Here is a 27155-nt window from a genome sequence, read left to right on the forward strand (position 1 = left end):
TAGAGGGGGAGTGGTTGTTAGCATACACAAACTGTTGTCTGTTAGTCAAGAAATTTCGTATCCAGTTCAAAACAAGGGGATTAAGGTGCACGCGAGAAAGTTTTAGGAGAAGTCATTGGTGCGGAACTTTGTCAAACGCCTTTTTGAAATCTAAAAAGAGGGCATCAACTGGGATGTTTTGATCAAGGTTAGAGCTTATGTCATCTATAAAGAGTGCTAATTGGCTATCACAAGATAAACCTTTACGGAAGCCATGCTGGTTATGGTGGAGGAAACTGACAGACGTTAGGAATGTAGGAATGTGGGAGTAAAGCACATGTTCCATTAATTTCGAACAGACCCTAGTTGGATGGTAGCTACAACATGATGATGAAAGTCCTTTCTTTAAGACTGGTATAGCCTTAACCACTTTCAAGTCGTCCGGCACCACTCGTGATGATAAATATTGCTGAAAAATGTGACATAACATCTCGCTTGCAACATATTTAGTATATTTTAAGACTTTGGAATTAATACCATCGATGCCAGGTGAAGACGGCAGCTTCAAGGAATCAATGCATTTCCTGATTCCATCAGAACTGAAGGTGATTGCGGGCATTGTATGGTAACTGAAAAGTGGGAATTCAGGAAATTCACCTTTAGGCTCATTCGTAAACACGGAAGAGAATGCATGATTGAGCGCTTCGGCGATTTCGTGATGAGGAATAGGCTTATTTTTCTCGTCGCACAGAGCAAGTGGTTGCGAACGCTTTGGATTTATAAAATTCCAGAATTTTTTGGAGTTATTTAGCAGGATGTTTTGTAGGGTAGTCGAAGAAAAGGGGCGTTTTGCTTGACTAGCGAGGGATAGGTACGTTTTTTCAGCGGTGTAGTATTTCTGCCATGCGCACTCAGAGTTAGAATGCCTAGCAGCGCGGTAAAGTCTTTTCTTTTTATTGTTGAGACGCTTTAGTGTCGTATTGAACGAGGGTGATGAGTGCTTTTCAGTTACAGTGATAGTAGGTATGTAAGTTTTTATCAGCTCATGCATTTTATTTTTGAAAAGAAGCCAGTTAATTTCAACAGAACGTTCTAAGAAACCGGTAAGGAATGAGCTGGCAAATTCCGCTAGTTTATTATTCATATCAGCATAGTTGCCTTTGTCGTAAAGCGTGATAGTTTTTCTAGCTTTAGTGAAGGCAGGGACGTCACTTTGGAATGAGGTATGTAGCACTGAATGATCGCTAAGGCCAGGTAAATGCGTCAGTGATGAAACATTGTCGGAGTGAGAAGTGAGGATAAGGTCTAATATGTTAGAAGACTTATCATTGTGCCGCGTGGGGTTACTGACGATTTGTGTTAAGCCAAACGTAAGAACGTAATATAACGCAATTACATGCTGACAGCTTCAGCCGCTTTACTTTGGCTGTGAAATGCTGACAGTGTTTTTTGGAATGCCGTCACGTTTAGCGCTTCAAGTCAGTCACATTTCAGGATGTTAGTAACTTGCAGTGCTAGTCCTTCCTGTATCCTGTGCTAGTATCATCATCATCATTTATTATTCCCTTAAGGGTCCCTTCGGGGACATTACATAAGGGGGGGGGGAAACAGCGATGGGAAAGTGCCATACATCAGCTAAAAAAATGCAAACAAAGGCAACAGAAAAATAAATAATAAAATGTAGAAAACATCAGGCATAAACAGAACAATGAAAATATCTCAAACTGAGTAGCAATAAATTAAAAGAAAAGGGTACACGTAAATGTGAAACATGGTAAACATAAGTGACAAAAAAGAAGAGAAAAAAGATAGGCGATGACATAAGCAAGTCGGATTGCTGGGAGAGGAAACGTGAGGAAAAGTGGCTATTTTGGGTTGAAATGGTCTGATAGTAACTGTCTAAATTTGGAGAGATTTGACTCTAAAACCACGGCTTCGGGAAGATTGTTCCATTCTTTTATGGCGATGGGGAGGAAGGATTTGTTGAAGGCGTGGAAGAACCATGCAAACGCTGTATGCTAAGGAAGTTAAACAAACGGTGAGATGAGCGTAACGGAGCATGTAATAAGTTCTCGCGCAGTGCAGGAAAGTTAAAGTATAATTTATGAAAAAGACAGAGCATTGCAAGTTTCCGGCGGAGTGCTAGGGGTTCGAGTCCGAGAGTCAATTTCATGTCAGTAACGCTGTGCCAAGGTGAGTACTGGGAAGTTATGAAGCGGGCTGCCCGGTTCTGAATGGCTTCGAGCGACTGAGTCAAGTAAACCTGGTGAGGGTTCGATATGGCTGAGGCATACTCCATTTTAGAGCGGACGTATGTTTCGTATGCTAGTGGCCTGATGAATGGAGGGGACATAGCCAGAGATCTTCGGATGAAACCAAATGTTCTGGAAGTGTTAGCACAAAGTTTCGTGATATGGTCCACCCAAGTTAGCTCGTTAGTTATTTCGACTCCTCGGTACCTGTATGAGTTTGTTACTGATAACGCCGTGGAGTTCAGCGAGTACTGGAAAAGGGTAGTGGAACGTTTACGTGAGATGTGCATGCATTTACATTTTGAAATATTAAGCTGCATAAGCCAGTCAGAATACCATTTCTGGTTTTTGTTTAGGTCATCTTGTAATGATTCCTGGTCGGTATTATCGGAGATGCGGCGATAAATGACGCAATCGTCCGCATAAAGACGGACGAACGACGAAATCCACGATGGCAGGTCGTTGATGAAAATTAGGAAGAGAAGCGGAGCAAGAACGGAACCCTGGGGAACTCCAGAGATAACGTCAGTAGTTTTAGACGCATGGCTGGCGATGACGGTGAACTGTGAGCGGTTAGTTAAAAAGCAGCGAATCCAGGATAAGATAATAGGGTCGAGCGATAAGCATGCAAGTTTACACAATAGACGTTGGTGAGGAACGCGGTCAAATGGTTTTGAAAAATCTTAAGTAGATGACGTCTGTTTGGAATGCAGAATCTAAATTAAGGTGAAGATCGGTTGTAAATTCGAAAAGTTGGGTTTCGCACGAGAAGCCTGCCCTGAAACCATGCTGTTTGGGAAAGAAGAAAGAATTGTGATCGAGGTGATTCTCAATATGGGAGTAGAGCATATGTTCGAAGAGCTTGCATGAGATGCATGTTAATGAAATGGGACGATAATTAGAGGGGTCAGCACGGTCGCCGCTCTTAAAAATTGGCACAACCTTGCTTGATTTCCAGTCATTCGGAATTTGACTGGTATTGAGGGACTGGGCGAAGATGAGTTGTAGGATTTGGCTTGTTAAATGTTTCGTGCCTTCAACTGTTTTAGCAGGAATGGTATCACGTCCGGGTGAAGTGGCCGGCTTGAGGTTATCGATGAGCTTTGAAATTCCCTCAGATGTGATGGTTATGGGTGGCATTGGAATAAAATTTAGGCTCCGTAAAGTAATGCTCTTATCCGCTGGCTGGTGGGTGAAAACTGAGGTGAAGTAGGAATTCATCACGTCTGATCGCTCGCAAAGCGGAACGTCTGTGCCGTCATGTCTTTTTAAGGATATGTTATAGGAGCTGTTCTTGTTGGGCTGTAGCAAATTCCAAAATTTCTTGGGGTTAACACGCAATAATTTCTAGAACATCGTGACTGTAATATTTTCTTTTGGATGACCGCAATAATCTAGTGTATTCGCGAAGGATGCCGAAGTATTTTTTCCATTTTACAGGTGATCCGGAGTTCTTGGTATTACGGAAGAGGCGCTTCTTTTTTCGTGATAGCTTACGCAGCGAGTTAGAATACCATGGCTTTGTGACATCTCCGCGGATGCAGATGAGTGGGACGTAGGCGTCTATGAGCGATAAGATTTTGTGCTTAAAAAGACACAAATTTTCGTTCACAGGTCTGGTAGCCATGGGCGCATGAAAGGTGGTAAAAAAGTGTTCCAGGTCGGAGTTTATGCTCGTGAAGTCAGCCTTACTGTAATCACGGATGTGTTTGATGGACGGTTGACGGGGGGAGACTTCAATCAGCCAAGATTCAAGCCAAGATTCAGTAAATAAAGCGATGTCAGTTCTATGGTCTTCGAGGACGGCCTCAACTATTTCTTTTTTTGGCAGGTAGCTTCTTATATTTGTCAGTAGGACAGAAATTTTGTTAGTTTTAGCTGTGCGCAGGCATTCTGACAGCTGGAGCTGCGGCAGGGAAGTGTCGCACGGCACCTGCGTTAACCGCTATGAATGAAGTTTTACAACGGAATCTGTTTCGGCGTTGTAAGTGAAAAGCTTTCTGCCGATAACCAACTTATCAAAGCGGATCTTAAATGAAGCGTTAGTTTGTTGGCCATAAAAAAAAAGCTTTTTTCGGGCTAGCCGAACTTTAGCTGAGTAATCCTCACGAACTGAGAATGGGGTTTCTTTAAGTTCCTGTCCTGCAACAAGAATTCTTGATCTATCTTTAAAGTGTGCAAGCTTAACTATGATTGGGCGGTTTTTACCCGACTGGAAACGACCTAGTCGGTGTGCACGTTCAATATCTTGGCTACGAACTGTAATACCTAGGTGTTCGGAACAGAATGAAGTAATGTGGGCCTCAGACTAGTCCCAGCTTTGGCCGAGTTCGTCCTGAAGTCCGAGGAACAATAGGTTTGTGCGTCGCAAGCGGTTTTCAGCGTCGTCGCACTTGTTTGTCAGTGCTTTAACGTCTGAAGCAAGCTGGGCCAAGTCGGTGTTTGTTTCGGACGCAGCTACTTTTTCTGGGTTTGTCTGGATAGTTCTTTCGAGTATTTCGACGCGCGCTGAAAGACGATGCACCGAGTCTTCAATGTTCGTTTGAGCGGACCGGATCAAGGTAAGCTTGGCAAGTACGGTGCTCTGAGCGCATTCAATACGAGATATGGCTTGGTAAATTGTTTCCAAAGACGGCGGAGCATTGTTTCCATTCGGGCCTGGGTTTAGTTCGGCATCACCAGATAAAACAAGGAGAAGAGAAATAAGGTGGGCATTGAGCCAGTAGAAGCAAGCGATACACAGCATCCTTTGACAATACTCGATGGCGTCTTTGGGGCACGACACCTCAAGCAAAAATGGGTTGCTAGAGCGACAGTACGTGACATAAGGAAGATAACTAACCTGCAGCAGAAGAAAAAAAGGGCTTCTGCATGACGAGTTGCGATGCGGTGGCGTGCCCCAAATGACTCCAGTGGCACAGCGGCTTATGTAGGTGCCGGATTCCCGCGGTTGTGCCAGGTTGCCAGATGACAGACTGGTCCACCGCTGGAAGCCGCGGATGCAGGTCGATGTGGTCGTTGTCGATGTAGTCATCGCCAGCTGCCAGCCAAGCGATTTCGTTGACGTCGTGTGGCCCAAAAAAGCCTGAGCGTTCGGCGTTGGAGCGTGAAGTGGCGGGGCCCCATATCAAGATTGCCTGCAGCAGGTGAAAAAAGGGCGTCTGCATGACGAGTTGCGATGCGGTGGCGTGAGCCCGCATGACTTTTTTGCTCGCATGATGTTTTTTAACGACCATTGAGTGGCCGGATTCATAAGGCAGAAACGCCTTACCTACCTGGTGCTATATTCCCAACATGTGTACTGCATTGGAAATACAAAAAAGCATGTCTAGGAATTGCAATTTCTTGTTGCTATGCGATTCCATCGCCAATTCTATATCATTGTGCACCCTAACAAACAAATCCACGGCATATTTTGCTCCACTTTCTGAAAACTTATTATGCGGAACAAAAATGAGTAAGTCATCTACATATCGGAAGCATTTTGCAGATCCCCAATGCCCTTACAACAGGAGGAAGGCGGCAGATGAAAATTCAAGACAATGAGTAAAACGAGAACAACGTGAAAGGAGACTCGGTTTCGATAAGTAGACTGGTCTTCTTCAAGGCGACGTGTGCCTTCCTCCCCACTATATATGTATAGGTGCGGTTCTTCTAAAGGGGAGAGGGCGTAAGGCGGGTGGGTGTGACAACGAGCGAATGTCTGTTAGCGGCGAGGATGTAGTATTGCGAAGAAAGGAGTGCTGGGCACAAGGCCGACGACATGGCCGTATATATATATATATATATATATATATATATATATATATATATATATATATATATATATATATGCGTGTGTGTGTGTTACATCAGCGTGTGTGAGTGCGGGCTATATTGGTAGCTGCACTATGAGGGCCCCCTTCGCGGAAAGGGGGCCCTGAGGCTCGAAATTCAGAGATTGCCACTTCAGCAGAGCTGCGCATCCGTAAAAGGTTGATCACTGAAAGGCGCTAGAGATGATCCTGTAGAAATGCTGGAAGGTTTCGTGGCCATGGCCTTTTGTCCGCCATGATGAGCCTGAACGAGTGTCCTTCTTTATGGACTAGCACTCCAAGTTACTTAACTCCTGAAATTGCGTCGATATGCTAGAATACACGTCCAGCAATTCGTAGGAATATTAAAACGGCTAAAGCTGTAGGAAAAGAGTGCAAAAAACTGGGTGATCATTTTGTATCGGCAGGGAATATACCATGCGGTCAAAAAACAGGTGAGAGGAATAATGTTGTAACACAACAGGTAATTAGACCGACAAGGCTGCCATCACTGCTTATTTCAGCTCATCCCCGCCCCCCACTTCTTCGTCTTCGGAATGACCCTTCTCGCTTCTTCTTCGGCTAGGTTACACTTCCCTACTTTTCTGCGTCGCCCCTCCTGGGGTGATAAAGCAGAACGTTGCTCCTGGCCGCAAACTCCAGGTGTCCATTATTTATGTACCCACAGTCTTGTTGCCCAACACCTTGTTGCACCGATAACTTCACTACTTGGAGGGGTCCAAGAATATTTGCTTCACTGGCCGGTAGTCCTTTTCGAACGAGCACAAGGTCTTGTAGTCCAACATTTGGTGTATGGCCTAGGCGGCGCTTGTCAAAGTGAAACTTCATGGCCTTGGCGGCGCTTGTTAAAGTGGAACTTCATGGCTTTTCTATATCTGTATTGCTCCTCAGATGTTTTGCAATGGTCAGTTAGCATTAGCCTGTCAGCATTTCCGAGCTCTTTGTCTGCGCTTAGCTTTGGAACCTCACCATAGACAGCAAAATACGGACTGCACCCAAGACTGCTTGTATGAGTCCTGTTATGATGAGCCACAGCCGCTTATAGGCAACATTTCCAGCCGCCGTAAAAATTTGGACACACCGACATGAATTGTTTCAAATCGCGTATCACCCTGTCCGCCATTACATTACCCTGCGAGTGATAGGGCGCACAACGCCACAGTGTGATGCCACCGTTTTCTGCCCACTCTTGAATCTTCCTGCTAATGAATGCAGGCCCACTGTCCAATATCAGAGCTTTGAAATTGGAGAATATGCCACTGTCAAGGAGGTCTACGGCACTTTCTTCGTCTTCTGTGGCGGGCCGTGGAGCCACCATTCTGGTACATTAATATGTTGTGACCAGAAGTGACTGAGTTTTGCGTTCACCTGCACTTTTCTTTTTCAGCTCGGCGAAGCCTACATGCATGACTTCATTATGTTTTTCCGAGTCTTCAGGCAACACAAGCTCGTCTGATCGTGGCCGATACTTGGCTTTGTTTATCTGGCACAAATGGCATGACCTTACATATTTTTCAATGTCTCTTTCATGTATTTCCATATAAACTTTTCAAAAATGCTGTATGTGAGCCAGAAACCATCGTGGCCGGCGGACTCTGGAGTGTCGTGGTACAGGTGGAGCATCTTTGAAACAAGAGACTCTCACAGCTTGGTCATATTAATCATCATCATCATCATCATCATCATCAGCCTGGTTACGCCCACTGCAGGGCAAAGGCCTCTCCCATACTTCTCCAACTGCCCCGGTCATGTGCTAATTGTGGCCATGTTGACCCTCCGAACTTCCTAATCTCATCTGCCCACCTAACTTTCTGTTGCCCCCTGCTACGCTTCCCTTCCCTCGGAATCCAGTCCGTAACCCTTAATGAGCATCGGTTATCTTCCCTCCTCATTACATGTCCTGCCCATGCCCATTTCTTTTTCTTGATTTCAACTAAGATGTCATTAACGCGCGTTTGTTCCCTCACCCAATCTGCTCTTTTCTTATCCCTTAATGTTACACCTATCATTCTTCTTTCCATAGCCCGTTGCGTCGTCCTCAATTTAAGTAGAACCTTTTTCGTAAGCCTCCAGGTTTCTGCCCCGTACGTGAGTACTGGTAAGACACAGCTGTTATAAACTTTTCTCTTGAGGGATAATGGCAACCTGCTGTTCATGATCTCAGAATGCCTGCCAAACGCACCCCAGCCCATTCTTATTCTTCTGATTATTTCACTCTCATGATCCGGATCAGCAGTCACTACCTGTCCTAAGTAGATGTATTCCCTTACCACTTCCAGTGCCTCGCTACCTATCGTAAACTGCTGTTCCCTTCCGAGACTGTTGAACATTACTTTAGTTTTCTGCAGATTAATTTTTAGACCCACCCTTCTGCTCTGCCTCTCCAGGTCAGTGAGCATGCATTGCAGTTGCTCCCCTGAGTTACTAAGCAAGGCAATATCATCAGCGAAGCGCAAGTTACTAAGGTATTCCCCATTTATTCTTATCCCCAATTCTTCCCAATCCAGGTCTCTGAATACCTCCTGTAAACATGCTGTGAATAGCATTGGAGAGTTCGTATCTTCCTGCCTGACGCCCTTCTTTATTGGGATTTTGTTGCTTTCTTTTTGAAGGACTACGGTGGCTGTAGAGCGGCTGTAGATATCTTTCAGTATTTTTACGTACGGCTCGTCTACACCCCGATTCCGCAATGCCTCCATGACTGCTGAGGTTTCGACTGAATCAAACGCTTTCTCATAATCAATGAAAGGTACATATAATGGTTGGTTATATTCCGCACATTTCTCTATCACCTGATTGATAGTGTGAATATGATCTATTGTTGAGTAGCCTTAACGGAATCCTGCCTGGTCCTTTGGTTGACGGAAGTCTAAGGTGTTCCTGATTCTATTTGCAATTACCTTAGTAAATACTTTGTAGGCAATGGACAGTAAGCTGATCGGTCTATAATTTTTCAAGTCTTTAGCGTCCCCTTTCTTATGGATTAGGACTATGTTAGCGTTCTTCCAAGATTCCGGTACGCTCGAGGTCATGAGGCATTGTGTATACAGGGTGGCCAGTTTTTCTAGAACAATCTGCCCACCGTCCTTCAACAAATCTGCGGTTACCTGATCCTCCCCTGCTGCCTTCCCCCTTTGCATAGCACCCAAGGGATTCCTTACTTCTTTCGGCGTTACTTGTGGGATTTCAAATTCCTCTAGACTATTTTCTCTTCCATTATCATCGTGGGTTCCACTCGTCCTGTATAAATGTCTATAGAACTCCTCAGCCACCTGAAATATCTCATCCATATTAGTAATGATATTGCCGGCTTTGTCTCTTAACGCATACATCTGATTCTTGCCAATTCATAGTTTCTTCTTCTCTGCTTTCAGGCTTCCTCCGTTCCTGAGAGCTTGTTCAATTCTATCCATATTAAACTTCCTTATGTCAGCCGTCTTACGCTTGTTGATTAACTTCGAAAGTTCTGCCAGTTCTATTCTGGCTGTAGGGTTAGAGGCTTTCATACATTGGCGTTTCTTGATCAGATCTTTCGTCTCCTGCGACAGCTTACTGGTATCCTGTCTAACAGAGTTACCGCCGACTTCTATTGCACACTCCTTAATGATGCCCACAAGATTGTCGTTCATTGCTTCAACACTAAGGTCCTCTTCCTGAGTTAAAGCCGAATACCTGTTCTGTAGCTTGATCTGGAATTCCTCTATTTTCCCTCTTACCGCTAACTCATTGATCGGCTTCTTATGTACCAGTTTCTTCCGTTCCCTCCTCAAGTCTAGGCTAATTCGAGTTCTTACCATCCTGTGGTCACTGCAGCGCACCTTACCGAGCACGTCCACATCTTGTATGATGCCAGGGTTAGCGCAGAGTATGAAGTCTATTTCATTTCTAGTCTCGCCGTTCGGGCTCATCCACGTCCACTTTCGGCTATCCCGCTTGCGGAAGAAGGTATTCATTATCTGCATATTATTCTGTTCCGCAAACTCTACTAATAACTCTCCCCTGCTATTCCTAGTGCCTATGCCGTATTCCCCCACTGCCTAGTCTCCAGCCTGCTTCTTGCCTACTTTGGCATTGAAATCGCCCATCAGTATAGTGTATTTTGTTTTCACTCTACCCATCGCCGATTCCACGTCTTCATAGAAGCTTTCGACTTCCTGGTCAGCATGACTGGATGTAGGAGCGTAGACCTGTACAACCTTCATTTTGTACCTCTTATTAAGTTTCAGAACAAGACATGTGAATAAGACAGAACAATCATCTCATGTGGGAGCCCAATTGCCAATTGAGACAATGCATCGACGTCTGTGAGATGGCTGCCTGAACGATGGAATATTTCTAAGTCGTACTGTTGTAGTTCATTTATATAACGAGCAAGGGCTTACCTCTTCGTTCCGACATGTTCAGGAGGTAAGTCAAGGCTTGATGACCTGTATATAATTTAAACTTTCTTCCATCGCTATATGACCGAAAATAGCGCACTGCCGTTAAAACAGCCAGAGTCTCTTTATCGGTTGTAGTATAATTACCTTCACGAGGGCTGAAGGTGTAGGAATAGAAACCTGTCACTCGTAGCTGCTGACTCGGGGAAAATTGTGTGTCTCTTTGGTATCAAACTGCCCCAGAACTTTAGTTAGATGCGTCACTATTCATCTCAAAGGGCAGGCTGAAGTCAGGTAACATAAGCACTTGGTCAGATGACATACAATGTACGAGTTCCTGGTAGGCTGCTTCACATTCTTCAGTTCACGGAAAAGGGACACCATTTTTGTCCAGTTCAGCCAAGCATTTCGCTATTTTAGAAAAATTCTTGATAAATGCTCTGAAGTGGCCGGCAAGTTCAAGAAAAATTCTGAGTGAATGCAGATCATGTGGCTTCGGAAGCTTCGAGATTTGTTGCACCGACTCGAGTTTGGTGTTCTCGGTGACACCATCAAACACCGTTCCAAGAAAAACTACCCGAGGCTTGAAGATTTCACCTTTTCTTTCGTTTATTTTCAAATCTGCACCACTAAGCGATTGCAGAGTTGTGTCCAAGTGCTCCGAGTGCTCTTTTTCTGACCTCGAGTAAACTTGCAGACCGGCTCACCGAAAAACGTCCAGGACTGCTGAGAGGCGCTCGAGGTGCGTAGCGATTGTTGGGGAGAATACTATAACGTCGTCCAAGTAGCACAGGCACGCGGACCATTTGAAACCGTAAAGAAGGGAGTCCATGATGCGTTCAAAAGTGGCAGGAGCGTTACATAGACCGAACGGCATCACTTTGAATTGATAAAGACCGTCGGGTGTTACAAAGGCAGTCTTCTCGCGGTCGAGACCGTCCACGGCAATCTGCCAATAGCCGGAGCGAAGGTCAATAGAGGAGAAATAGCGAGCAGCGTGGAGGCAGTCAAGGGCGTCATCAATCCGAGGTAGGGGATACACGTCCTTTTTGGTAACCCTGTTAAGGTGCCGATAATCCGCGCAAAAGCGCCATGAGCCATCCTTCTTTTTTGCCAGCACAACAGGTGACGCCCATGGACTACATGACGGTTCAATAATGTTCTTGGCAAGCATTTTGCGAACTTCGGTGTGAATAACTTGACGCTCAGCCGGTGATACTCGATACGGGCGGCGATGAATAGGAGGGGCATCGCCGGTATTAATGCGATGTTTAACAGCTGTTGTTTGTGCCAAAGGACGATCGTTAAAGTCAAAAATATGTTGGTAGGAAATCAGAACGCGGTAGAGCGCACGAGCGTGCTCGGAAGGCATGTCGGGTGCAATCATGTTCTGTAAGTCGGCGATGGTACAAGTTGCCGACTGCGATGGTAGAGGAGGATCGGCTGAATTGTCGTCTACTGAAATCGATGCTACAGAGTGATCCTCAAATGGGCAAAGTTGGGCCAGAGACATCCCGCGTGGCAGCACTTGTGTCGTCAAGCCAAAATTGACCACTGGCAGGCAGACGCAATTTGCCGTAATAGATAAAACTGTATGAGGTATTGTGATCGCGTGTGTAAGGAGGACGTCTTGCATAGGAGCCGCGATGTAGTGACCGTCGGGGACTGGTGGGGATGACACGAGGTCAACGTAAGTCAGTGCCGAAGGTGGCAAGCGAACGAAGTCGACGGAACTGAGGCGAGTAGGGTGTTGTTCAGCGGGATCCAGAACAGGCAGGTCGAGGCGGAGAGAACTGGCGGAGCAATCGATGAGAGCAGAATGTGCGGAGAGGAAGTCTAAGCCGAGGATGATGTGGGGACAGTGAGCGATGACTGCGAATAGCACGGTAGTGGAGCGATCGGCGAAGGAGACGCGGGCGGCACACATACCAATTACCGGGGCTGTTCCGCCATCGGCGACACGGACAACAGGCGTCGTGGCGAGCGTGATTATTTTCCTCGGCCGGTTACGAAGGTCAGCGCTCATTACCGATAAATGCGCCCCAGTGTCTATGAGAGCAGATACAGGAACACCGTCGCCTTGCACGTCAAGAAGGTTCAGATGAGTGGGCAACGTCAGGAGAGGATTTGGCGGCGTAGGGAGCAATGCAGCGTCACCTAGAGGCACTGCATCGTCTAGTTTTCCGGCTGGGAGCGGCGTCCGAAGGGAGTCGGCGAATAGGAGCGACGGGGCTGGGGGGAGCGAGATTGTCGTCGTTGGGGCGAAGGCGAAGGAGAATAGGGGCGGTTCGGCGCAGGAGAATCGGTGGTGGCATTATCTGAGCGGGCAGCACAGAGACGAGAAAGGCCACCTGGGGGGCGAGAGTAGGTAGTATATGTAGACTGGTTCAGGGAACTCCAGCGACTGCGACAATGCCGAGAAATGTGCCCAATTCGATGGCAGTGAAAACAAATTGGCTTGTCGCCTGCAGTGCGCCATTCAGAGGGGTTGCGGAAACGTGGTGGGTAAGAAGGCGCTGGACGGGGTGGAATCGAAGAAGCCGGGTGGGTATAAGGGCGATGGGCCGAGCAGATGGTGTGAATACCCATGTAGGCGAACTCCTGGCGGACAACTGCCTGAATCAGGGAAACAGTGACTGCAGGTGCATTGGAGGGGCTGGAGTCGAAGGCAGCCGGATAGGCGGCCTCGATCTCACGCCGGACAATCCTGGTAACATCGCCAGTGTTGTTGGGACGAGGAGCGTCGGCACAGGAAGATGGCGCTGGGGTGTTGGGCAGACGTGGAAACTGTTGGTCGATACGTCGGCTTTTGGCGAGTTCCAGGCGGCGGCACTCTTTTATAACTGCATCCACCGTCGCAACGTTGTTAACTACGAGCAAGTTGAAGGCGTCATCCGCAATGCCTTTGAGGATGTGGGAGACCTTGTCGGACTCAGTCATGTGTGCGTCAACTTTGCGGCACAGAGCCAAGACGTCCTGAATGTACGTGACGTAGGGCTCCGTCGACGTCTGCACACGACCGGAAAGCGCCTTCTGCGCGGCAAGTTGGTGACCGTAGGGGTTGCCGAACAAGTCTCGAAGCTTTTGTTTAAGCGAATCCCAATTGGTCAGCTCATCTTCGTGGGTCCGATACCAAACCCGAGGTGTGCCACCGAGGTAAAAGACTACGTTGGCGAGCATGATAGTAGGGTCCCACCGGTTATTGCGGCTGACGTGTTCATACAGGCTGATCCAGTCGTCGACGTCTTCCCCATCTTTTGCCGAGAATACGCCAGGATCACGGGGAGCGGGGAGAGTGATGTAGGTCGTCGAAGTGGCAGCAGGTGTCGGAGCCGGCGGAGTCGAGTTGTCGTCGCCGGGAGCCATGAAGGAAGGCTCGACGTACCGTCCACTGCGAAGCTCCGTGACGAGGTACAGGGAACGTCCACCTCCACCAGATATGTTACGTAGGAAGACACCGACGAAAAGCTATTTACAAGTATATTTACAAGGCAATACGCCGCAGTTGGCCAAGAGGCAACAGCCCGCGCTAGCTTCCAATCGTCGTCGTCGTCTTCTTACTGCTCGGCTCTTCGTCATTGGATATACTATCCCGTAGCAATATTATCAATGCAGACATTGCAAAAACGTCGAAGATGTGGCTTCACAACATTATTCATCATCTGTTGAAACCAAGCTGGCGAATTCTTCCAACCAAAAGGCAGTCTATTATATTGATATGTCCAATAGCGTCACAAATGCTGAAAACCTTATGGTGTCCTCTACTAAAAGCACTTGCTAAAATCCCTTGCAAAAATCCAAGCGAGAGAACACACTGTAGCCACCAGTTTCATTGACAATTTCGTTGATGCGTGGCATCGGGAAAGGGAACAGGCCAGCTCGTTTGTTAATTTAACGGTAATCGGTGCAAAGTCTATACGTTCCGTCTTCTTTCGGTGCTATAGTGATGGGTGATTCAAAGGTAGACGTCGACGGTCGGATAACACCACCGTCGAGAATCTTTGGCAGTTAGTTCTTCCTTGAGCCATCTGTTCTTAGCTCGCGACATGTCGTAAAGCTTGCGTTTCACAACTGTTGTATCTAGAAGCTCGAACGGTACCTTAAACTTAGATGTAGCCTTAGGATAACCTCCTACACGCAGGAGCTCCGAGTACATCCTAGTGACGTCATCCGCCGCAGTAGGCTTCCGAAGGTTTTCACTAAATAGGGAGAACGATGATAATTGGCGATCATTTTGAGTAGTAACATGGCCATCTTAATAAAGATTTAGACGGAGTTATTGCATTACTGGGCGTGACAAAATCATTTGATGTTCTAGTCCATCGAGGACCAACGCTCTCGTTTTGATACTGTGGCTCTGACACTTGACGATTAGCTCCGCCCACTCTGTATACTTGCTTTTTGCCGTCGTATTCATACACACTGACTGGAAAATTTTTCACTGGGTTCAAGGCCGGAATACCCTTCTTTTTCACAACCGTGATGGAAGCTCCAATGTAGACAAACGCGCTGACTTCTTTTCCATTTACTTGCACCGGAACATATACCAAGTTGGTGCGCTCTAGAAGAAATATCTTGTGCTGTAGTCGCGATGAATTGTAATCAGAGATGTGTGTAGCTGCCTTCCTGCTCCCCTCTCGATATGTGACTTGTTTATTCGGCGGGGCCAGTTCATCTTGGGATTTCACATTACCATAACTGCTCACAGGTTGCTCAACATTATAACACAGCTCTTTTATATTCTGTGGTGACTCTTCTGTGTTTGACTTTCGAAGCTGGACAGGACACCGGATGTCTTCCGGAAGTCCCAGCATAATGAGCCCGACAAATGAAGCCTGGGATAGAGCAGAGTCGCCCAAAAGCAGCAGTCTCCATTTCTGAAAGAAATTGTCAAGAAGCGGCCCGGAGTTGTGCTTGTAAGACATAGCTCTATCCCAGCTTTGAAGCTTGTTCTCACCGAATGAAAATACAAAACTATGTTTCCACTCGTTCCGTGGGCGTTCACCTTTTTCTGAAGCTCGAAGGTCGTGCCAAATGTTTGCACTACATCCCATGTACAGATGCATGTTCATAACATTGTCTTTATCCTCTCGCCAGCAATTCCGGTCACAGGCGTATTCGTAAATGGGGTGTTGACCGAAAGTGGAAGTCAGGCTCCAGCCGTCCGGATGTAAAAAGCCGTTTATTCAACATATACAACCATATATATAATGAAGAACAGAAGCGCCCCCTGGGGAATAAAGAACTGAAATGAATAACGAAACTAAATACAACATACACCCTCCCTTATTTTTAGTGGTTAGTTGTTAGTAAGTATTAGTAAGGAAAACCCCAAGGCATGCACACTGTACTTATTTACGCATATTTACAACCTATGTACACAATGTCAGACTGCCAACCAATTGGTCTGATAGTCTTGGAGCCAGGCCGCTTGCCGGCGATCTCGGGTCAGCCGCGTTGGACGTCGCACTGGCGACGGGCTCGTTGACTGCTGCTGCGGTATGCCAGGACACAGTGCCTGCGTCCTGGGAGAAGGAGGCTGTAGCACGGCAGGCTGCAGCACATAGGGAGACAGCGGCTGCGGCGTGGCAGGCTGCAGCGCCTCAGGAGACCGCGGCTGCGGCGTGGCAGGTTGCAGCGCATCAGGAAGCTGCGACGTGGTGGGCTGCAGCGCATCAGGAGACCGCGGCTGCGGCGTGGCAGGTGGGCCTGGTTCCCAGGTGCCCCTCTCCGGAACCCTGGAAAGCTTGGAGGCATTCCATGTACGGCCGTCTCCAAGTCGGAAGGAGGCTGGTCCCCTCCTCTTGATCACCTCAGTTGGTGAAGAAAAGGCGCAGTCTCCATTGAACCGAACGGACGGTTTTTTGATGCGGACAAAATCGCCTACGGCTGTCTTAGTCTTCTTGGCGGCTCTCTTTTTGTCTGTGTAGTGCTTGCTGCTTTGCTGCTGACGCCTAACCCTTTGACGAAGTCGCGCCAACTCCTTGGCTGGGTCTTCAGCAAATGCTGGTGCTGAGAAACCCACGACATCCAGCCTGGTTCGGGGCATTCTACCATGCAGCAGGACTGCTGGGGCGACCCCGGTGGTGGCGCGTGGAGTACAGCGGTAAACGGCAAGGTATTCTGTGACACTTTCAAATTCAAATTCAAATTCACTTTGCCGGAGTGGTCGTCTTTCGAGGAGTGATACTTGAATGAAGTTTTTCAATGTGCGATTGAAACGTTCTATTTGCCCATTGGCTTGGGGGTAGTATAACGAAGAATGTGAAAGACTGATGCCTCTGTTTTGCAGGAAAGTGATGAATTCACGCGAATTGAACTGAGGTCCATTGTCACAAACGATCTCTTCCGGGTAGCCTTCACGGGCAAAAACACTTGTTAAAAAGTCTTTCACGGTGCTCATGGACACTTCGCTGCAAAAATACACCTCTGGCCATTTAGAATGGTAGTCAACAAGCGTTACAGCAAATCTGCTGCTGTAAGCTGCATGCTCCAAAGGACCAACAATGTCTAGGCCAAGCTTTTGCCACGGTCGCTCAGGCCATTCAACAGGTTGCAACGGTGCTGGTCATGTTTTGGAGGACTTATCTGCCTCCAGGCAGATATGGCAGTTATTTACTGCCGTTTCCACTTGATTATCCATTCGCGGCCACCAGAACCGCTCACGCAGTCGCGCCTTCGTGCGCGTGATACCCGGATGTGTCTCGTGCGCGGTGGCGATGATCTGAGCCGTGAGGGAGGACGGAACAACGAGGCGCTCTCCACGCAGTAGCAGGTTATCGACAACAGAAAGTTCTTCCCGAATGGCGAATGGTTTCGCCACTTCTGGTATGGACTTCTTTGGCGGCTAGGAACTCAGCACGAATGACTTGACGGTTTACAGGCAACTGTCGCCGAGGGCGGCCTGCCTGAACTTCTCCTTAGTCACGCAGGCTGGCTCAATGAACGAGACAACGTCTTCCTCCTTAGCAATATCTGCCTCCGAGGTAGGTGCTGGTAGCCGAGAAGTGCATCGGCTACAGTGTTTGTGGACCCCTTACGGTATTCAACAGTGAAATTGTAGCAAAGCAGTCGTGCACTCCAGCGTGCGATTTGGAGCGGGCGTCTTCCATGTCCTTGTGACGACAGCAAGGACACCCTGCCTGGTGGTCTGTTCGAATTGTGAAATGGCGACCCCACAGGTACGTATGCCATCGCTCACACGCCCAAATGCACGCAAGAGCTTCTCGTTCACCGACTGAATAATTTCTCTCCGCCGGCGAAAGTGTACGAGATGCGAAAGGGACTGTGCGGAGCTCGTGGCCACTTTGTTGCTGCAGGACTGCTCCCAGCCCACAGTCGGACGCGTCGGTCTACACAATAACTGGAAGTGATGGATCAAACATCTGGAGGACTGTACTCGACGAAACCATTTCCTTGACCCTCCGGAAACTGCTGTCTGCTTCGGCAGACCAGATGAATGGCTCATTTTTACGAAGTAAGATTCTCATAGGCTCAACCACTTGTGCCAAGTGTGGAACAAGCTTGTAGTATTCTACGAGACCCAGGAACGAACGAAGGGTGGCCACATTAGTTGGAACTGGTGTGTTAACTATGGAGTCTACTTTCTCTGGAAGTGGCGAGATACCACGTGCAGTGACCTTGTGCCCTAGAAAGACAAGTTCTGGAACGTCGAAGAGGCATTTGTTGTTCAGTTTCAGAGCTGCGTTTTTTACCTTTCGCAGCACGGTCTTCAAGTTTGAAAGGTATTGTTCTGCGGTCTTGCCAAAAATGATGACATCATCAATGTAGAACAACACGCCAGGGCAGCGGTCAAGGATTTTCGCAATAATTTTCTGAAATGCCGCTGGCGCAGAAACCAACCCAAAGCAAACTCTTTTAAAACGGAAAAGGCCATCATGAGTGATGAAAGCTGTCAGATTCCTGTTGTCAGGGTACAAGAGAACCTGATTGTAAGCGGAAGCCAAGTCAAGTTTGGAGAAGTGTGTAGCGCCTACCAAAGCGTGAAGCAGCTCCTCTGTATGGGGTAATGGGAAACTGTCTGGAACAATAGCTTTGTTCGGCTCTCAAAGGTCTACACAGATCCTGATGCTACCATCTTTCTTGTTAACAACAACGATAGGGGACACCCATTCAGAAGCATCGATGCGCTCGATGATGTCAAGGCTCAGCAACCTCTGAAGCTCATTTGATACTGGTGACCGGAGAGAATATGGCAGACGGCGAAGCTTCGAAGTTACAGGCTGCACGCCTTGCCATGTTTTGATGCGATGCGTGAACCCCTTAGCAAGACCCAACTCTGGACTGAAAAGAGAACTGAACTCATGTGCTAAGGCTGGCGGAAGCGCTTTGTTACGGGGCTGCGTGCTTGACGGTGTGAAAATAGCACAGGGTAGCGGGTTAACAACAGTCGGCTGCGGAGCAACGGACGTGTATAAGCACTTAAGAGCAGAACCCTCAATGCGAAGATCCAAGGCTTTAATGCCGTCAAGACCGATCAGACAAGTTCCTCGGTGAACAACATAAAAACGTAGCGACGCGATGCGGCCTCTAAACCGAACGTCTGCCTGGAAACAACCTAGCACTGGAATCGGCCGTTGAGAGTAGTCAAACAGACTAACATGCGGAGCAGGCAGGAGCGGAACGGTCCGAAAATATCGACTGAATTCTTGCTCCGACAGGATTGAAACAGACGACCCTGAATCAACAAGGAATGTCAAAGTGACATTCGCGACTTGCACTCGAATATGAATTCCGCTACGCGCGGAACGTTGCACCGTCAAAACTTGCTCAGCACTGCTAGATGACGAAACATCTTCATGAAATTCAACGTCACGGACTGTGCCTTGCATTTGAGTTAGGTTGCGGTTGCATACCCTTTGAAAGTGGCCCTTGCGACCGCAAAACGAACAAGTCTTGCCATGCGCTGGGCACTGCGGCGCTGACGCGATGTTGTCTCGCGAGCCGCATCGGAAACAATGTGGCGAACCGGAGCGGCTACTCTGTTCTCGGTTCCGCTCAGGGGGGCGGTTCCGCTGCGGCGCACGAGAGCCGCCCGCGCTCCTCGTTAAATTCTGCTCAAAGTTGGCTGTCGGTTGTGAATTCCTTTTTTTTTCGAAGAATGGGAGGATGGTTTACGACGCTGCCGCAATGAAATTGCTTCGACCGAAGCAGAAAGCTCCTTTAGCTCTTCAGCCGCCTGCTCAAACTGAAGTGCAATTCGAACAGAATTCTCGAATGAAAGTGTCGAACCCTCGAGCAGTAATCGCTCACGTAGGCGAGTGGAAGCTACGCCGGCAATGAATTGATCCCGCAGAGCATCATCTTGCGAGGCAAACGAACAATGTGACGCCAGTTCCCGTAGAGCGGCAACAAAGTGATGAACGGACTCGCCTGTGTGTTGGCTGCGGCGGTGAAAGCGATGGCGCTCGATGATAACGTTGCGCGACGTCGAAAACTGGTGCCGTAATGCCGCGAGTGCAGAGTAGTATTCGTCAGGAGGGGCCACGACAGACTTATCATCGGCGAATGCTGCGGCACTTGGCGTTGCCGGTGCTGCGGCGCTGGCCCCTGCATGTAGCGTCTGACAAATACGCTGGCCCTCCGCCCCCAAACAATGCAAAAGAATAGCCTTGCGTTTCTCCGGCTTGAATGCGGCGGCTCCGGATGCGAGCAAGTACACGTTGAACATCTGCTCCCACTGCTCCCATGGCAATGAGGGACGGCCGGGCGTCGGAAGGAAATACGGTGGCGGAGCAAGCCCGGGGAAGGTCATGGTGGGCGGATACGGACGGCGCAGCGGGGCTGGGGGTACGTTCACGACATCTTCGTCGCCGATGTGATGTTGACCGAAGGTGGAAGTCAGACTCCAGCCGTCCCGAAGTAAAAAGCCGTTTATTTAACATATACAACCAATACATGTAATGAAGAACAGAAGTGCCCCCTGGGGAATAAAGAACTGAAATGAATAACGAAACTGAATATAACAGTAAAACTCTAGCCATTCCTGGGGACTTCCATGCAGCTTCCGGCCTGACAAGCTGCATAGGTGTCTGCCTCATGTACCGAAAGTTTGCTTGCAATAAAAAATGAAATAGTTGCTGCTCATGCTGGCTATTCGTTTCTTGCTACTTCATCATATAGCGCATCAGCGCACTTGCACTGTGGTCCTGTAAATCGCAGTTACGAGATGTTACTTCCGTTTTCGTGAAGACGGGATTTGCTGCAGTGTAACCGCGAAGCTCGCAAGAACGCACGACGTCTGCGTCATGCTGGGGATCCCTCATGGCAATCTTGAAAGCCCTGGCCAGCGTTCGACTTCAGGCAGACAAGTTGCAGTAGTAAGAGTTCCGGACAAGGACGAACTTTTCTTCAACTATGAGGCTTTCCTTTCGAGGAAGCCGTATGGGTTTCCTTTGTAGCACTGGCTACAAACGCGTGGATGTCTGATTTGTCCCTTTATTCAGTACTAAGATTTCAATATTGTCGCGCTACAACGCGGACAGAAGACAGGGAGGCGTTCAAGAACAGCAGGACAACCTGTTCAAAAACAAACGGAACCGAGGCACGTCTTCTTCGTCCTTTCCCAAATCTCAGCCACCCACTAGACAGAGTCCGTTATTGCCCCCATTGTCTTTGTCTTCTAAGTAGAATATACGCGTCATTTGTCCCTCCCTAAAAAAGCATCGCCCCGATGCTAAACCAGAAATGTCACTCGCAGAATTAAGAGTCTCTCGCATAGTTATTCCCTCACATACGGCTTCATACGGACAACGTGCACAAATTCAGGACAATGCCTGCGGTGCCGCGTACAACTGGCACTATCGGGGACGACTTCGTACGTGACATCACTGCGTCGGCGCAATACTCGATATGGTCCGAAGTATCGTCTTAACAGCTTCTCGGAGAGGCCTCGTTTCCGTATGGGTGTCCAAACCCACACCCTGTCGCCGACGTCATTGATGACCATTCGACGGTTAAGATCATAGCGCCCTGCGTCGTAGTCTTGCTGCTGGCAGATCCGCAAGCGTGCGAGTTGCCGAGCCTCTTCTGCGCGTTGCGTAAGCACATCGGCGTCCGTATCAGTGTCGTCAAAGTCGTGTAGAAGCATTGCATCCAACATCATTCGTACATCCCTCCGTGAACAAGGGTGAAAGGAGTCATGCGCGTTGTTTCTTGTTTCGTGTGTTGTATGCAAAGGTGAAATAAGGTAGGATGTCGTTCCAATTTTTCTGTTCAACATCCACGTACATGGAGAGCATGTATTCAATTGTTTTGTTTAGGCGTTCTGTTAATCCGTTGGTTTGTTGATGGTAGGCGGTTGACTTCCGATGAGACGTTCCACTTAGCAGCAAGACGTGATCTAACAGTGCAGCCGTGAATGCGGTTCCTCGGTCCGTTATTAGGACGGTTGGTGCACCGTGTCGCAACACAACGTGCTCAAAGAAAAAGCGCGCCTCCTCGGCTGCTGTACTTCTCTGGATTGCCTTTGTTTCAGCGTAACGTGTAAGACAGTCGGTTGCGACGATAACAAAGCGATTCTCTGCAGTAGAAGTAGGAAGTGGGCCCAATATATTCATTCCGATTTGGTCAAATGGTCTTCGAGGAACCTGGACGGGTTGTAGGAGACTGGCTGGTTTCGACGGAGGCGACTTGCGCCTCTGGCAGTCGAGGCAAGTGCGAACGGGATGTTTCACGGTGGCGGTAAGTCTCGGCCAGTAGTACCTCTGCTGCACTCTGGCCAGCGTTCTCGTGTAGGCTAAGTGACCAGAAGTCACCTCGTTGTGAGAGGCTTCAAGTACTTCCGTACGAAGAGCTGCAGGAATGACGAGCAGATGGGGGACCCGGTCGAAGAAAAGTTTTGTTTGTAAAGTAATTTCGCCCGCAAACAAAACGAAAACAGTCCTCTTGCGAAAACTCCAGGCGGTTTCGCAGATCTGCCCTCTAAGTAATTGATGAGTTCAAGCAACTCAGGGTCGTCCCGTTGTTGTTGCGCGATGGTGGATGTGTCCAGAACACAAAGAAATGCCGAGTCTTCTTCGGGTGGAGCAGACGACTCTATCGGCGATCGAGACAGGCAGTCAGCATCCGTATGTCGTTTCCTCGACTTGTACTTGACAGTCATGTCAAACTCTTACAACCGTAGGTAACAACGCGCCGGTCGTCCCGAAGGATCTTTAAGGTTTGTTAACAAACACAGTGTCGCGCTACAACGCGGACAGAAGACAGGGAGGCGTTCAAGAACAGCAGGACAACCTGTTCAAAAAGAAACGGAACCGAGGCACGTCTTCTTCGTCCTCTACCAAATCTCAACCACCCACTAGACAGAGTCCGTTATTGCCCCCATCGTCGTTGTCTTCCAAGTAGAATATACGCGTCAATATGACAAGTGCTCACCCGAACAGAACCGCTCTTCACCGTAGACGCACGGTGCAACGTTCACCGGATTATCACTGGAAACTGTAACGTCGGTGCACATCGTCCATGGAAAATGGGTGCGGCTCAGGCGAGTAGCACAAGGTTTTATATGCGACTGCGCCAAATTCGTAACAGCACAGGTAACTAGACCGACAAGGTGACCATCGCTGGTTATTTCAGCTGATCTCCGCCCCCCATCTTTTCGTCTTCAGAATCACTTTTCTCACTTCTTCTTCGGCTAGGTTACAAATGTAAATGTATTTTTTTCAGCGGAGCTGTTATAAACTAGGTTCTGGCGGTTTGCGTGCGTAAGCAAAAAAGATGGCGGCCACTCCAGAACTAAAAAAGCTAAAGCACAAAACAAAAGCGTATGGCCGGGTATGCCCCAGCTGCGTTTAATTTCGAGAGCTGTCAGAACGTATTGGCATAAAAATATCGTAATAAAAAAGAAAACATAAATAGACAATGTATGGATTGCTCTCTTTGCCGTCACGGGTTCTATAGGCAAACCACGTAACCTTATCTCAGTTCCCTTTCACCCGTGTAGGCCGCTAGTGGTGGGGACAGCGGAAGAGCAGCCCGCCTACGAAGAACACCATCCTGAACAGAAGCGGCAATGTGCGTGACGACGGCGGCCGTTAATACGGACGAAGATCGTGCACCTTTGGTTGGATCACCCCTCTACCGACTCCAGCACCATCGTAATTGGGCGTTATTTCAACATAGACGTGTCTCGGCCAGGCGTGAGATGTTTCATGGCGTTTATCCTGGAAAGGTTCGGCATTCAGTGTTACACAAACATCGGTGTGCCCACGGCGCGTCATCGGTCGTGTATAGACGTCACAGTGTCCATGAACATTTCCAGCGTCACTACAGAGACACTGGCCGTTTATCATAGCGATCGTAAAGCGATAGTCACTTTGGTGAGCAAATAAAAAAATAGGTAAATAAATAAAGCATTCAGTATGCAATTTTATAAAACAACAACACAGTGGTGAAAAAGCAAAAATTGATTGTGGTTTGTTTCTTTTATTTTCAATCAATATATTAATTATCAACGTATTTATCACTGCATATATGCAGCTCCGGTGGTCGTTGATCTTCACAGAGTGGAATGGCTCTCAATTTGTTCAGCTCAATTTAAGCTGCGCGGGTTTCCTAAAAAGATTAATCCAAGTCACGTGACTCGTGATCGGGGCAATTGTACAGCTATGTTGTCTGCGCACCTGAAGTTGCTTATTAAAGTCCTCTAACGCAGGAAAAATCCCACGCTGGTCAAACAGGTCAATGCCTTAACAGAAGATTTATACATGAAAATCTGGTAGACAAGGTGCCGATATCGCGTAATTTAGGATCACACTGTTGAAAATGTCAACGTGAACCAATGCTGGACAAGAGAAAGCGTATGCAGTAAAGAACACAAGGAAGAGGGAAATATTTAAACCGTTCTTTATGAATCAGATGCGTGGCGGCAAATGTGTAAGTGCACAGTCAGTAGCTTTAGGTTTAAACACTGTCAAATTCTTAGAAGAAAGGTTTCGCACATGATGGTTACTTCAGCTATGTCTGTGAGGCACGTGTTTCCAGTGTTTTTCTTATGTAACTGCTGCATCACATTTTGTAGCATCATTGTACGTGGCGTCATCCACATATGAGATATGCATATGTATGGCACGCGCAGGAGAACGAATAAACAGTTCTCAGTGTCCAAGGCCGTGGTTTTCATTTTTTTGTTATTCGTCAGTGTACGTGTGTGTTCACGTCTTTGGTGCATCAATTCCCCTTCACTCATGCAATACCAATTGGCTTCAGTTAAAGCACGTTTTAACGTTATATTTTTTCTGCTCCCTTGAAAAATGGCAACAAAATTAAGCAGGAGACGCTGGTCTATGGATTTCTGCCTTTAAACTGCCAAGGAAATACTTTGGGAGTGATTGAGGGTTTTAAGCATGCAGGGACGAGGTAACTACAAAATCTAGGAATGATTGAAGGACAAGATGGCCTGTGTAAGGCAACCATGCTCATCGGAATGACAAGATTCCATGGTCGCACCTGCTGGAACCAAGTGCAGTCTCGTGGGCTATCGCATCTTTCATGCGGTGGTCATCAGGATGAGTGCCCCGGTACGTACGGGGCGGCAGTGATCAAATGAAGGCGACGGGAAATAAAGCGCGATCAGTTCCAGCCGGTTACGCTCGCTGCCGACGGCCTTCTCCGACCCGCCCTTCTGTTTTTTTGAGAGAAATACCGTTGCTACCGGCAACCAACTTACCTTGGTTGTCGGTGGGACTCGTGTTTTCGGAGCACGGTGCTAGTCATTTCTGGTTGTAACGTGCAGAGACGGTCACAGCGGCTAGTACAAATGTAGTTATGAGTGAAGGAAAAGATCTCGCTGAAAAAAAAAAAACAGTGCACTGGAAATATTCTCTCTATGCGCCCCCCTCGAAATGGCGTCGTACAAATTTGATGTACATCCTCTGCAACAAAACTCAGCATTATGCTTATGTAGTCTTTTTTTGTGTGGTCATCATCTACCCATGCAAGTTAAACACAAACACTGTGCCATTTACTACCGTCCGGGCAGACCATTTAATGGTTTCTAAGAAAAGAAGCCGAATGCTCTGCATTTTTGGCAATACTACACTGACATTACACTGCGTCTGCACGTCAAAGTAAGCTGAACGGAAACACACCGGTACCCCAGGCTGTGACATGAATAGCCGTCGCGCTTCGTGAGAGGTGACCTTGGATATAGGGCGCTTTCACTGATTGGCTTTAGGCTCTCTTCATTCCTTCTGAGTGGTCACGCGGAAGGCCTTCAAGCGTAACATCACTCCGGTCCATCAAATCAACTTTCTTTTCGGGATGCCAGTCAACTTGGCACCGAGTAAATCAGTAAAGGAATATTGCGAGGAAAAATGGCTGAAATAGTATGGTGGCTTATGTGAAAAATTGAAAAATATTTTGCCATTGGGTTTGTAAAGTTTGACACGTAAGTGACATGTCTATACAGTGACTAGTTCATGACATTTGTTGCAATAAGGTTTCGCTCACATTTCATAAAAAAAATTTTGAGTGAGGTGCATTTGTTCTATCCGTAGACTAACTTCAGTAAAGTGTTCTTGAGTATGACAAGTCTTCCACTCTCCAAGCAGTGACTTAAGGACGCAGAGTTTACTATCTTGTGAGAAAGTCCACTCTTGCTGCTATTCCGGACCAACAGCATGGCCAATAGCTCGAATGCTACATCTTCAGGGCGAGTGGTACGTTTTCGATATTTTCGAGTTGAGAGTGCGCTGCGCAAGTATCTGCCTTTTCGTAACCACGGATCCCAATGTGACTCGAGACCTACATATTGGCTTGTCTTAGGTTAATCTGTATAAAAATCAATCAAAGACGTGTTTTCAGTCTAAGACTTAATTTTTTAATTGTGTGTTCCTGTTGTGTCTTCTTTACATTGAGCAATAGTGAAATTGCAAAACTCTGCGCAATCTCTACACGGGGTCGGTCTTTGTGGCTTCTGAAAAACAGAAAGTCCCTCCTCAAGGATGCCCTCTTCTAGGTACTTCGTTTCAAACCGAAGAATCAGAGGTTTGATGGCATTTCGCCAGTATAAGTACTGCTCTCGAGTTGTACACCTCGTCACAATGGCGTGGTATATATAGTCAAAGCAGGCTTTTTTCCTGAGAACGTCGGCAACCATAAGTAACTGCATTCTAGAATCCTTGCACTCAAAGTACAAACTGGGAATGGACGATCTTCTGCAAGCGCCACACGCCAGACGTAGTCGATCGTTATGTGTGGCGTCAAGTGTCCTGACTTTCGGGCATCTCCGTGTACTACACAGCGATAATCATGTAGCCGCCGCGCGAGTGAGCTGTATATATTGTCACGACTAAAACCTAGCAAGAGAACAGAAAAAAACGAATTGAGGGACATGAGCAACGGCAGAACTCTCTTTGAAGAAAGACTAAGTTGGCGCGTCCGCTCTTGTGGTCTCTGAATACAGAGCTAGTTTTTGTTTGTAGCATCCTGGTCCTGCGTCCTGTTCTTTTGACGTCGTGACACTGGTGGGGGTGCTGGACTTCTACATCTGATGTTCGGGACTACTCTGCGGAACGGCACTTCCAGTCAGAACCCACAACCAGTTCCGGCCGCGGATACTCCTGTCCACCGCTACAGTCGCCGACAGCAAGGCCTTATCCCTTAGAACTCCCCCAGCCAAGAAGTCCTCCGGCTGAAGAAATAACAACGGCAGGCGCGTCACAGGTAACTGTTGGGCACCCTCGAATTCCCGAGACCTTCCACGGGGA

The sequence above is a fragment of the Dermacentor andersoni genome, chromosome 2 (assembly GCF_023375885.2).
Source record: "Dermacentor andersoni chromosome 2, qqDerAnde1_hic_scaffold, whole genome shotgun sequence".
Taxonomy (NCBI): domain Eukaryota; kingdom Metazoa; phylum Arthropoda; class Arachnida; order Ixodida; family Ixodidae; genus Dermacentor; species Dermacentor andersoni.